Source organism: Eumetopias jubatus, unplaced genomic scaffold (genome assembly GCF_037043125.1).
Source record: "Eumetopias jubatus isolate StellerSeaLion01/CBP00866 unplaced genomic scaffold, mEumJub1_p1.0 scaffold_39, whole genome shotgun sequence".
Lineage (NCBI taxonomy): Eukaryota > Metazoa > Chordata > Mammalia > Carnivora > Otariidae > Eumetopias > Eumetopias jubatus.
Genome location: NW_028274845.1, coordinates 1,213,440 through 1,226,754, shown reverse-complemented (window position 1 = coordinate 1,226,754; position 13,315 = coordinate 1,213,440). Strand labels below are relative to the sequence as shown.

Sequence of the window (13,315 nt, the reverse complement as noted above, 5' to 3'; positions counted from 1 at the left end):
CAACTTGTCCTTATTCTTACCTCCTTTGGCAATCACCTGCTCCACCATTGCCTTGTCCTTCCTTGGGTTATGCTCATCCTCCAAATCTGATTTTCTGTCTCCCAAATGCTCCCTCTGTTCTCTGTTTCCAGTGTGGGCTCAGATCAGGCTCCTGAAAAGGACACACAGTGAAGGGACCAAGTCAGGTCTCAGCTGCAGTCCCTAGGGCTGCTTAAAAGGCACCGCAGACCCTCATGCACTCACAGAAACTGAGCAGGAAGGGACCGTGGAGGATTTGAATAACAACCTTATCTTACACATGAGGAAAGTGAGGCCCAGAGAGAAGAAGAGATTTTCCCAAACTCCTTCAACAGTTGATGGCAGTACGGCCGCCACACAGGCCTTGGCTGCGAGCTTCCCTGTCGAGGATCCTAACATATCCTCCGGGAACCCACATCTGAATGTCAGGGGACAGTGGTCAATCCGTATCCCCACTGTTCAAACAACAATGTCCAGAAGGACTTTTCCTGGGAATACTCTTGTTCACAATTGTACAGTCCCACTTGTATACTCAGTTGGTTTACACTCCTGGTTGAACTTCAGTCCACTCTCAAGATGGGAGAGCAGACAGGCCCCGGGGTGGCAGCTGCACTGGGGTTAGGGGTGTCTTTTCTTTTTATGTCTCATAGATTATGGGTCACAGCCAGGGTGGTCTCCAACTGAAGATGTTTCCAATCATCTAAGGGACTCAGCCTACTGGTTGATAGGGGGAGATTTTGGCCCTAACAAAGGTCTTCCTGGAACTGTCAAGGCCATCTTCCCCCACTGGGGGATGGAAACCGCAATGTAAATATATTGTAAGGAAGCCATACGTTATTGTAGGACACACGCTGGAAAGGAGAGCACATGCTCTGCACCTGCTGGTCTGGATCTAACAGTCCAGCAGGTGGGAAACCACGAAAGCACTGTGTACCACCCTCCTTGCCTCCAGCTCAGATCTAGCTGCCTACTCTACCAATTTAACACCTGGGACAACCCATGCAGGAACAATTCCTTTTGACCCATTTTGAAATGGGAAATGGAGCCACAGGAAATTCAAGATACTTAGTCCAAGTCTCAGTTTCCCACTCAGGTTTGCAGCTACAGCTTGGGAGACCTGAGGGCTCTCTTTCCTTGTTCTCTGTTTTAGGGATTTCCAGGGACAAAGAACAATCCCAGCCTCCGATGCCCTGAACTGCTGTGGCACTCCCAGCCTGACTGTTTTGTTTCCATGATTGAAATAAATAATCTTACATGTAGAATATCAACCTCAGACAAGATTGCTTTGAGACCTTGATGAAATGAGACAAAACAAGGCTACTCACAATACTGTTCAGACCGACATCCAAACATCGACCTCCCTCCCTAAGGAAACGCCTATGACTTCTTTACCACAATCACAGAATTGTCAGTGCTGCCAGTGTTCAATGTAGAACAAACCCTGCCTCTTCCCATCCTTTCCCACATCTCACAACTAAAGCCCGTATCCTATAAGCGATCCTCTCACTGAGACCTTGGCGTGTGTTCTTTTTGGCTGTGAGGAATAAAAAAGCCAATTCCTTTAAACTGGCTTAGAGGAATTGACACCAACTTTCCAGGAACGAACAGGTGTAAAAACCCATTCTCAGGAAGAAAGGTCATATTGTCTATGAGATACCTAGACTCTGGAACTCCAGAACTTATTTTATCCTAAAAAAAGAAAGAAAAAGAAGAGACTCTTTCTAACAACCCCCTTAGTAACTAACATGAACTTTAGGTGTTCAGGCAGGATCTTCCCACCTCTGATTTAAACTAGCGATTGCTGGGGCACCTGGGAGGCTCAGCCGGTTGAGCGTCTGCTTTGGCTGACATCATGATTCCAGGGTTCGGGAATCGAGCCCCACATCGGGCTCCCTGCTCAGCGAGGAGTCTCCTTCTCCCTGTGCCTCCCACCATGCTCTCCTGCTCGCTCTCTCACTCTCTCTCAAATAATTAAATAAAATATTTTAAAAAATAAACAAAAATAAACTAGATATTGCTCTTGATCTCGGGATTGTGAGTTCGAGCCTCACATTGCATGTAGAGATTCCTTAAAAATAAAATCCCTGAAACATTTAAAACATATGGGGCACCTGGGTGGCTCAGTTGGTGAAGCCTTCAACTCTTGGTTTTGGCTCAGGTCATGATCTCAGGGTCCTGAAATTGAACCCCAGGCTCAGTGCAGAGTCCTCTTCAGATTCTCCCCCTTTGCCTCCCCCTCTACCCCTCCACACCGTTTATAGGCTTGCAGGGGCGTGCTCTCTCTCTCCTAAATAAATAAATAAATAAATAAATAAATAAATAAATAAATAAAACTTTTAAAGCTTAAAAAACAAAAATAAAATAGATACTGAGGATAAGTCAGGGAAGAAGCTAGCTAAGAAAGAATGTTTTGCACAGTATAGCTTAGTAATGCCTCGGATCACTTATAACCCAGTATTCCCAGCTGGGCTGGAAGCTCCAACCTTCAGTTCACAGGGGAGCGAGCTCTCTGATTACCCAGCCAGAGGCAAGCACGGGTCCTCTCTGGGGGCTCTCTAGCCCCAAGCTGCCACTCTGGACTCTTCCGCCTTGTCTAACTACATCGGCTCGGAACACATTGAGCCCGAAAATCATGTCACGGTATCCACAACGATGTGGTGTCATAGAATCGGAATCTTGTGTTGCCGACAAAATGACAGGACTCTCGCATGCCACATTCAGAAGGAAATGCTACATTTCTTGTCATGGAACATGTCATCACCCCCCCCCACACACACACAAACACTTAAATGTTAGCTGTTGGGAATGTATTTCTTTGGAATCTGTGGCAAAGGCCGAGCTCCCAGTTTTGGTGCCCGGCGGTCTCCGCCAAACGCATCCAGGACTTGGCCGGCTCTGTCGGGTCTCCTTCCACATCGGTGCCTGGCCCTGCCCTCCCTCGTTCTTCCCACGACCCTGTGGGGCGCTGGTCCCTACACCTTCCCGCTGCTGAGCAGGACACTCGCTTAACATCTCTTGCTCCGCTCGAAATCCTGTTCTGCACATCTGGCCTTACCAGAAACACCTTTTGAGTCTAGATTCTCCATTCGTTCTCTTACAGTTTGAGCTCTGATTTCCAGTACAGATCGTTCACATGATTCTTAGAATCTGTTTATTGTTGTTCTTAGTCCTAAGATGATAGTTTTCATTTTCTTTCTTTTTTTTAATTTTATTTATTTATTTGCGAGAGAGAATGAGAGAGAGAGAGAGAGAGAGAGAGAGCACGCACATGAGGGGGGAGGGGCAGAGGGAGAATCAGACTCCCCCTGAGAAGGGAGCCGGATGCGGGACTCGATCCCGGGACTCCAGGATCATGACCTGAGCCGAAGGCATTTGCTTAACCAACTGAGCCACCCAGGCGCCCGATAGTTTTCATTTTCAAGAGCTATTTTGCTACACTGCTCTCCCAAGGAGGAGGCCTGAAACCCACAGGAAGCCTAAACCCAGGGGGCGTGGACGTCACTTCCTTTCAGGTCACAGGCAGGCCATTGGCCAGGAGGGTGGGGTGGGTGGGGAAAGACGTGGCGGGGCGTGGATCAGAGGGCACGGGACAAGGAAGGGCGCCGCGCAACAGGCCTGTCTTCTGTAGAAAAAGCAGGGACAGCGGCTCCTGTTTAGGCATCTGTTGCTCACGGGCTCTGGGCCCTACTACTCGAGGACTGGCTCCTGATTTGATCACAAGTCCTACGGAGATGGACTGGAGGAGTGTGTGTGTGTGTGTGTGTGTGTGTGTGTGTGTGAGCGCGTGCACGTGTGTGTTCTAGAAACCCTGAATGTGCAGTGTAAAGCCTACAAGGCTCCAGGGCAGCCCAGGCTAGATTTCTGCATATGCTACCATGAGTATTCAAAAATGGCCATGTTTTTTCAAGGTAAGATGGCTCTGTTGCACTTCATATTTTCTTGTTCAGTCCTCTCCACATGTTATCAAAGGTACGGTAGGAACATGTTTGGTATAAAGGCTGCTGAATATTTAGCCCACCAAGGTCCTAAGGCTTACCTAGTATGAAGTCTTGCTCACATTTTTGAGGGTAATATTGAGAGGCACGAGCAAAGCAATGGCCAGTCTGAGTCCTCAGCACTATTTGCAAGAACTTTTTTTATTTTTTAAGATTTTATTTTTTTATTTGACAGAGAGAGACACGATGAGAGAGGGAACACAAACAGAGGGTGTGGGAGAGGGAGTAGCAGGCTTTCTGCTGACGCGGGGCTCCATCCCAGGACCCCAGTATCACGACCTGAGCGGAAAGCAGAAGCTTAACGACTGAGCCACCCAGGTGCCCCCTGACATTCATTTTGAGGAGGAAGTCTAAAATGCAGTGAGAAGAAAGGAGGGTGATTTTTCCCTCCATTTCCAAGCCCCAAAGCAGGTCTAATTTAGATTTAATGTCAGGGATGAACTTGAAAAGTTCGTTCTAATCAAGAGGAGACTCAAGAATCCGTCTCTAGGTATGGAATTCGATCCTCGGCCAAAATACTATTAAAAACTGAAAGTGAGAAAAAGAGTGGGGGAAGGAAGAAATAAAACTAGGGTTGACCTTGTACAACACAGGTTGGAACAGCACATGTACACTTCTACGTGCATTTTTCTATAAACACAGTATACTACTCTAAATATATGTTCTCTTCCGAATGATTTTCTTAATAACATTTTCATTTATCTAACTTACTTTATTAGAAGTATACAGTGTAGAATACATATAACTTGCAAAATATGGGTTAGTCATCTTTATCTTATCAGTCAGGCTTCCAGTCAACAAGTGGCTATTAGTAGTTAAGTTTTCGGGAGTCAAAAGTTATACACAGGTTTTTTTTTTTTTTTTTTTGGCATTTTGTGATCAAATTTATTTTTTGTTTCAATTTCATTTACTTTGTTTTACTGTAATTTACACAAGAGACTGCCAAGTAAACTAGGTATTTTACATTCACCACGCATTCCCTCAAATCTCCACAGTTGTTAGGAAAACATTAGAATCCGTGCGCTGAGCATGGATTTCCATGTGCGCCCAAACTCCCAACGAAGCTACAGATGCCAGTGAGAGTTTAGTCCATTAAAAGGAGAGAGTGAGACTCTTTATTTCACAAAATTAGCAATAATCTTCCTTGCAGCAAACATTTTGCAGACAATGATTATGCTTTGACAACACCTGTCTTATAACACTGCCCAGAGAGTAAACATCAGTCTTGATCCTGAGTACACGGAGGACATATTCGACGTGGGGTTCGGAGCCAAGGCTAAGAGGGCATCGCGGTGCGGCAGTGATCCTCAACACCTTCGTCCGAATCACTGCCACCACCTCAGTGGGGACATGGCGTGTGGGAAAACGAGGAGCAGGGTGGGCAGGACTGTCAGCAAGTCAGATTACAAACGTGATAGGACTACAGGAGCCAGCGTGTTGCAGGAAGGACGAGATTAAAGGAGATAGTTTGTGACCGGAAGGCTCCAACAATATCATTCTGGTCAAGCTTCCAGGACTGACAGGAGAAAACCTGGATTTGGACAGAGAGAGCTGATAAAAATCTTACCTAGCTATGGTGCCTTTCTTAAAGAAGGAGGAGGAGGAGGACAAGGTGGCAGCAGCTGCTAACAGCACGTTCCTGATGCTCACTCGTGACAGGTTCCAGTGGTGTCCTCCCCATGGGCGGTGGAGCACTGGCCTCTCAGCAGGGCCTCCCAGGCAAGGAGATCAGCCTGTGCTGCCTCTGAAATTCCACTATCTCAAAGGCAGCTTCTCCCCCTTGGGGTGTATTTCAATATGAAAAGCACAAAACAAAAACAAAACCATCACCACTATCTGTATTCTAGCCTGTCAGCTGTGAGGAATCTAGATCATTTGCATAGTTTCCAAGCTCTAATTTCAGAAAACAGTCATTTCAGAAACAAGACTCCATGGAAGTGCTCGACTTCCGGAAAGTTTCCTACAGCCTACGATGCTATTCATTTCTTCATCAATTTCTTTGTTTGCCTAAGAGTAGCCTGAAAATTGTATAGTGCTTATTATAAATCACAAACCATCATCTCCATTTTTGCTAGGTTTGATGTAGAAAAATATTGAAATTTAAAATACAAAAATCCAATAAAAACCAGAATTTTTTTTTAAAGGATTTTTTCCCTCAGGGCAAACAGGTAAAAATTGGCTGGTAACTATACTCCTTACTAATAGACAGTGTCCAATTTGAATTTAAGATAATAACCATCCAGAAATAAATCATTATAAATACATTCAGAGTTCACATTCCAGATTCACTGGAATACCAAAAGATTTTGAATAAATTTTTCTGTGGGAGTCTGTTGCTTATGGGACTAAAATAAAAATTTGTAAGATTTAAAAGAACAGGAAGATTTAAAAGAACAGAAAAGTTATAAAAGGCTAAATATATTGGTCCACAATTTGACATTTATGAAACATACCAGCTAGTATTACATTGCAGTCAATTTGTCCATCAATGGTATTACTCTGATAATTATTAAAATCTGTTCCAGGTATATATATTGAAAATATTTTCTTTTGCATTCTTGAAGATAGGTACAGTACTTTGGAGAAATTGTACTAAACCTTTCAGTATGTTTGTATGTACATATATACACAAGTGTGTGTATCTTGATCTGTAGCTCTACATGCGTTTTATATGCAGCCACAGACAGACACACACACACACACACACACACACACACACACACACACGTGGTTGGGAACCTGTGAGTATGTCATCACAAGCACACATCTGGGAAACGTCAGCACTGCCAGATACTGGTCAGATCCTTCTTCACTCATCACTGGCTGCACTTGTTCCCCTCACTTGACCTTGATTACATAAACAGTTTGATATTGTCTCTGACCCTACACGGGACTCATCTAGACATCAGCAGCCGACGTCCCTCGGATGGAACCCTTCTTACGCATTGTTTCTAGTTCTTTCTGAGTTTCATCCTCCATTCTCCTAATGTCTTCCATTGTCAGATCATTCCACTTGTCAATCCAACAAAAAAGCTGGCGATGAAGTTTGTAAATATCCTTTTCTCTTGCTTCTGAATGAAGTTTTCCTTTGCTTTGCAGTCCCCACCACTTGAATTTGATGGTCACCAGCTTGTAGGCACACATCTGAGGACAGTCAGAGTTGTTTGCCAGCTCCTTCTTCCAGTTGGGTCCCAAAGGCCCTCTCTTGGTCTTGACTGACTGGAATAATGCTGGGTCTTCATCAGCTTTGTAGTCTGCTGGTTCAACTTGACTTCGATCTGCAATATCTATGCGGACAATTTCAACAGTTTTCCATGTGTTCGGATCTAAACCGTGTACATTTTCTAATGTTCCCAAGTCTGGTTTGTGCCATGTTTCAATTTTAATGAAGAAATCATCTTTCATATATACATTCGTTACAACTGAGGCATAATGGTTTGTTCTACAGTAGGGGTATGCGTTCCAGGCTTTCTCGTGAAACACCAAGGAGCCCTCCGGAGCAATCATCCTGACGAATGCAGGAACTTTGCTCCTGAACAGAACATGGCAAAACCACACAGAATTCCTTAATCAGCACCATCTTCCTGGAACCCCCTCACAGCTACCGCCACTATCACCACCACCGCCGCTGCTACCGCCCCTCACGGCGCCTCTATACACAGGTTTTTGATCTTGAGAGTCACCATCCTTACTCCGCATTGGTCAAGGGTCAACCTGTATCTCTATTTACAGAGGACATGCTCCTAAAGATAGAAAAACCTCAAATCATCCACACACAAAAATATTAGAGTCCATAGACTCATTCCGTAAAGTTGCAGGGTACCATATATACAAAATCAGTTGTGTTTCTATGCACTAGCAATGAACAATCTGAGAAGGAAATTTAGAAAGCAATTCTATTTACAATGGCACACAACACAGTAAAAGTGTCAGGTGTAAATTCATTCAAGGAGAGCAAGACTTGTTCACTGAAAAGCATAAGAAGCAATGGTTCTGCGAGAGATGAAAGACCAAATGGGGGAAAAAAAACAACTGTATGCATGCATTGGAAGATTTAATATAGTTCATATGGCAATACTACGCAAATAGATCTACAGAGTCAATACAATTCTATCAAAAATTTTTCTTCTGCATTTTCTAAATTCTGTCAATACCTTGTAGTATATTTCCTTTCAGACGTTGTAGTTTTCATCTCTTAAAGATAGAGAGGGTGTTGTTTATATTTTCTAATTCTCGGTTTAACATTTACAACTGATGGAAAACTTATACTAAAAGCTTTCATATCCTTCTCTGGCGGTTCTCACATGTGTCAGCTCTGGATTATTTTCCGATGACGGATCTGGCTCCTGATTAGGGGTCATTTTGCCTGGGAGAGCTCCAGGCCCTGTTCCCTCTACTGCTTTCAAATGATTGCCCCCTGACTTGCTGGCCTTTCCTCCCATGGAGGCCCTGAGCAGGACCTCACTGCAAGCCACACCAGGGACCCTGCACAGCTCTGGTTAGGTGACTTTCCTCAGACCAGCTGGTTTGTCCCACATCACCTTTCCCTTTTATTCCCCAGGAATCCCAATTTGGCTGGTAAAATACCTGGCGCTTTCTATTTTTTAGGTTAAGCAGGCAGTGTGTCTCTTTGCCTGTTCCAGCTCCTAGAGGCCCCTCCTCCATGCTCAGCCCCAGCCCCAGCCCCAGCAGGCAGAGTCCTCCTCACACAGCCTCCTTCTGACCTCTTCTCTGCCTCTTTGTGTTTTAAGACCCCCTTGTCATTGCAGGGCGCCGCCTGGATAATCCAGGATCATCTCCCCATCTCAAGGTCCTTAACATAAGCACCTGTGCAGGGTCCCTTTTGCTGCAGGATGGAACATGTGCACAGGTTCCTGGCATTAGTCTGGGCAGCTCCTAGGGAGGGGGCATTATTCTACCCAGCAGCACACTATTGATCTCAGGTGACAACTAAAGTTGGACGCCCCCTCTCCACCCTCCAATCTTTTCTAATTTAAACATTCCGGGAAAAGTAAACCGCTACCTCAAGGCGCAATCAAGACAAGGCAAATCAGAACCCTAGGGCGCTCCATCCATGACCATACAATTGCCCAAATCTCTTCAAAGTAGTCTGTTTAGTTTTCCAGACCTGGCTATTTTCCCTCCAAAGGCCGACCTGACTGCAGAAATCCCCTCCAGGGGGAAGCGCCCAGCGGTGGAGGGAGGGCAGGCGGTGGCAGAGTGGGGAGCCTGGGACCCCACTAACCCCCTGCTGAGAACTCTGAGCCTGGTCTAAGGGAGCAGAAGCAGTGGTCCCCTTTGGCCCTGCCCTCAACAGCGGGATCCTTGGGCGCCTCCCCGCGCGGCCACGAGGGGGCGCGCTGTCCCTGTCCTAGGAGCCCGCCTGGGGAAGAAGCAGGCCCTGGGATGTGTTCAGCGTGTGGAGTGTTGTGGGCTGGTGTCAGCCCGAGGGCCCAGGGGTTGCGGACTTTTGGTCCTCCCCTCCCCCCCGCAGTGTCCAGGCCTGGGGGAGGCTGTGGGGACTGGTTTGAACTGTACAGGTGCAGCCATGGCACTCGGTGTCCTCCAACCAGGGTCTGAAGAGAAAGAGAGAGAGAGCTAGAGAGAGCAAGAGACAGAGTTGTATCTGCTCTTCGTGGGCTGTTGGAAAGTCCTCCCTCATGTTTCTCTCTGGCTGGCACAGCCTTCCCTGGGCTGGGTGGGGGGGTTGTGTAGGGTTTGGGGGGCCATAGCTGCAGGGAGAGGAAAGAGTGGTAACCAATTCAGGAGACAGAGGAGACTGGGCAGGTGAGGAAGGAAGCCAGGGCACGGGAAGGGCGAAGGGGAAGGGGGACTGGAGGAGGAGAAGGAGGAACACCAGTACTGAAATCCAAGTTGGGAGGGGAGCTGGGGGGCCGGGAGATGGGGTGGGGTTGGGGACTGAGGCGAAGCCCTTGACTTCAGGGACTGGGCTTGTCTGATGCAAACCAGGCAACACGGCGGTGGGGTTCTGCAACTTAGAATTCGCGGGGCTGAGGAGGTAGCAGCGCTGTTGCGTCCATCCTATTCGGAAGCGTCGTGTGGAGGGTGAGGATGCTTGCGACAGGAGTGGGTGCCGAGGGTGTTGGGGTGCGCCTAGGCGAGTGAGCCTGTGTGTCCGGTGGAAGGCGGGTGAGACTGGTGTGGGGCGGAGGCGGAGCGAGTCACACTTACCCGGCAGGGGAGACGCCGGGATCAAGCAGGTGGTTTTCCCAGGGGAGGCCCTTCCATCATACCAGGGACATGCTGACCCCCGCGATTTCCCCGAGTATGGACAACTCCTCTGCATTATTTGTGGCAGTGGCAGTGGGGGGCTGCTTTTGCTCTTTCACCTGTTGTTGGTTGTTTAAGAATAGCCTTTGTTTTCTTATTCATTTTTCTGTTTGTTTGTTTTGTCTTTTCCATGACTTTGGCTGATGACATGGGCTGAAGAGGAAGCTCACTCAGGGGACACCAGGACCCTGAAGAAAACACCTCTGCTTTTAAGGGCTGCTTTCTTGAGAATCTGGGTTTGGCTGTTTCTCAATCAAAAGCATGCAGGACAGTTTCTGTCCACTGGTCATACATCCCACCTTGGCTGTCGGGGTTTTTTCTGTTTTTCGCAGAGCAATTTCTCTGCTTATATTTCAGTATGTGGTTTGCAGTCCCTGATCCAGCAAAGGTGCTTTCTTTTCATTCCCCAGGGAACAGGGGTTTGCATCCCTTCTCCTTCCTCCCTCCCCTCCCCACCTATCCCCCCAGGCACCCTGCAAAGCCTCACCCAATCCCCAGACTCCGTATCCTTGATTAGGCCACTTGGTAGCCTAGCTAGTATAGCCTTGCTCCAGAGGACCCTTCCGAGACTAGAGAGGGTCCGGCTTGATGTACTGTTTATTTATTGTAAGTTTATTTGTTGAAGTAATCCCTACACCCAAAGTAGGGATAGGGCTCATGAAGCCAGATGGAGACTCCCCTGCTCTCCTGACTGAGCCAGCCAGATGCCCCCTGACAGGCTTTTAAAGAGGCACCTCTGTCTACTCACAAAGAACCCGCTGGGTTTGGCACCACAGACCTTTCCCAAACAGCAGGTTAGCTCTAGGACAAAGGGCCGTGGGCCTTCTGCAGCTCTTGTGCTCAAGCCAAAACTGTCCCTACTGATGTACCTGCATTGCTTTGTCAAACTGAGCTTGAAGGGGTTTCTGGCTTCAGGCTTTCACCAGAGCTGGTGTTTTTTTCTCTACTCCCTAAAGTCCTCTATTCAGAATCTACAACTGAGGGTCTTCCAACTTTCATTTTCACTTAGGGGAGCCACACCAACTGGGACTCAGCAACGGGTTACTCTTCTGCCAGAAACAATTAAACAAAAGAGCAACAGCGTCACACAAGATGCGCGAAGTGGAGATTTCCAAGATCCTGGGCATCAGGCAAAGGGGACAGCCATCCCGGACACATGGCAACACAATGGTGAGCAGAGCCCTAGAGCTGCTCAGAGGTACTGGCTCTAGAGAGTTTCCAAGCAAGGCACTGGGGGGAGGGGAACTTAAATAGGAGCCCCATGGAGCTCCTGGAATTGAGGACACTGATCTGAGAGAACCCAGGACTGAGTCTCAGGGAGGACAGAGCTGCAGGAAGTCACCTAGCCAGAGCTGTGGAGGGGCCCTGGGGAGGCATGGACAGCAAGTCAGGGGGTAATCCTTTGCACAGGGCCTGGTGCTCACACGGTGCTGGGAATAGTGCCTGTGTCCAACAGATAGACTAAGCAAAAGTAACCCTCTTAATTTGTGACGAATAGGGTGGAAGACAGGGGGAGGGCTTGCTACAGTACCTGGAACTCATGGTGAGTCCTCCACGGAGCCCTGCTCTGGGCCACTGAACTATGCATTGAAGCAACAGCAGAAATGTTTCCAAGTAAATTCAGTGCATCCCTGAACAAAGCTCAATATTATAGAAAACACAAAAATATCCAGCAAACAGCAAGGTAACATTCACAGTGTCTGGCGTTCCATCCAACAGTTTGAGGTATGCAGACAAAGGGGGGAAATGAGCCCTCCTGAAGAGATGGATCACTCATCTGAAAATGACCCAGAGCTGACAGCAAGATGGGAATCACCAGAGCACAAGAAAGCATTTGTTCTAACTGCATCCCATTGGTGAAAACATTCAGCAGATACATGGAAAATGTTAAAAAAAAAAAAAAAAAGGACCCAATCTCACATGAAGAGATGAAAACCACAATGTCTGAAAGGAAATGTACTGCAAGGGGCTGATGGTGATTAGGGAAGGCAGAAGAAAAACGTTCAATAGGAATCCAAAAGAATCTGCAGATCCTGCTGTTGCCTTCTGAACCACCTTAACCATTCCAATCCATGAACACAGGATGTCTTTCCACTTGTTGAGGTCTTCCTTAATCTCTTGCAGCAATATTGTGTAGTTTTCAGTGTACAGGTTTTGTGCCTCCTTGACTCAATTATTCTTCGATACCATTCGGGTGGGTGCTGTTGTCCATGGAATCGTTTTCTTAATTGACTTTCCCGGTGTCCATTCCTAGGTTATAGAAACACCTGATTTGTCTGCCTTGTACGCTGCAACTCTGCTGAAATAGGTTATGGACTCTAATAGTCGTGGTTTCTGTGTGTGTGTATTTGGTATTTTTCTGTATACAGGAGTATGTCATTTGCAAATCCAGATACAAATTGTCCCTTGAAGAACCTGGGGGTTAGGGGTACAGAGTCCCACAATTGAAAATCTTTGTATAACATTTGAGTCCCAGAAAACATAGCTACTAATAGCCTACTGAAGTCTTACAGATAACAAAAATGGTTGATTAATACATATTTTGTGTGTTACTTGAATTATGTACTTTATTCTTTTGATACAGTGAGTTAGAGTGAAAATATCATTGAGAAAATCATAAGGAAGAGAAAATGTATTTCTACATTTGTACTAGACTGTATTTGTAAAAAAAAAAAAATAATCAACCCATGAGTGGACCGACATTGTTCACTAAAATTCAAAGCCATGTTGTTCCCCAGTCAACTATAGTTTTATTGCTTCGTGTTCAAATGTTTTCCCCTCACCTTCAGGTTTTTAAACAATTGAGTCATAACTGATTCCCCATGTGAGATCAGTTTCACATGGCAACACAGGGATTGGACGACTCTATAAATTATGTTAGGCTGACTACTAGCGTAGCTACCCTCTTTCACCTCGCAGAGCTGTTACTGCACCACCGACTACATAATATGAGATCTGTCCTCTAACATTGTTTTTAAATCTTCACTGTGGATGATGTTTTGACAGAGTAT

General features: G+C 46.5%; 1 non-coding gene across 1 annotated transcript; it reads left to right on the top strand.

The window, feature by feature from the left end:
* Positions 1 to 10,197: 10,197 nt before the first annotated feature.
* On the top strand, positions 10,198 to 10,360 carry LOC148161918 (U1 spliceosomal RNA). The gene has a single exon (XR_015767302.1). It is a non-coding gene; the product is annotated as a U1 spliceosomal RNA (small nuclear RNA).
* The last annotated feature ends 2,955 nt before the right edge of the window (positions 10,361 to 13,315 follow it).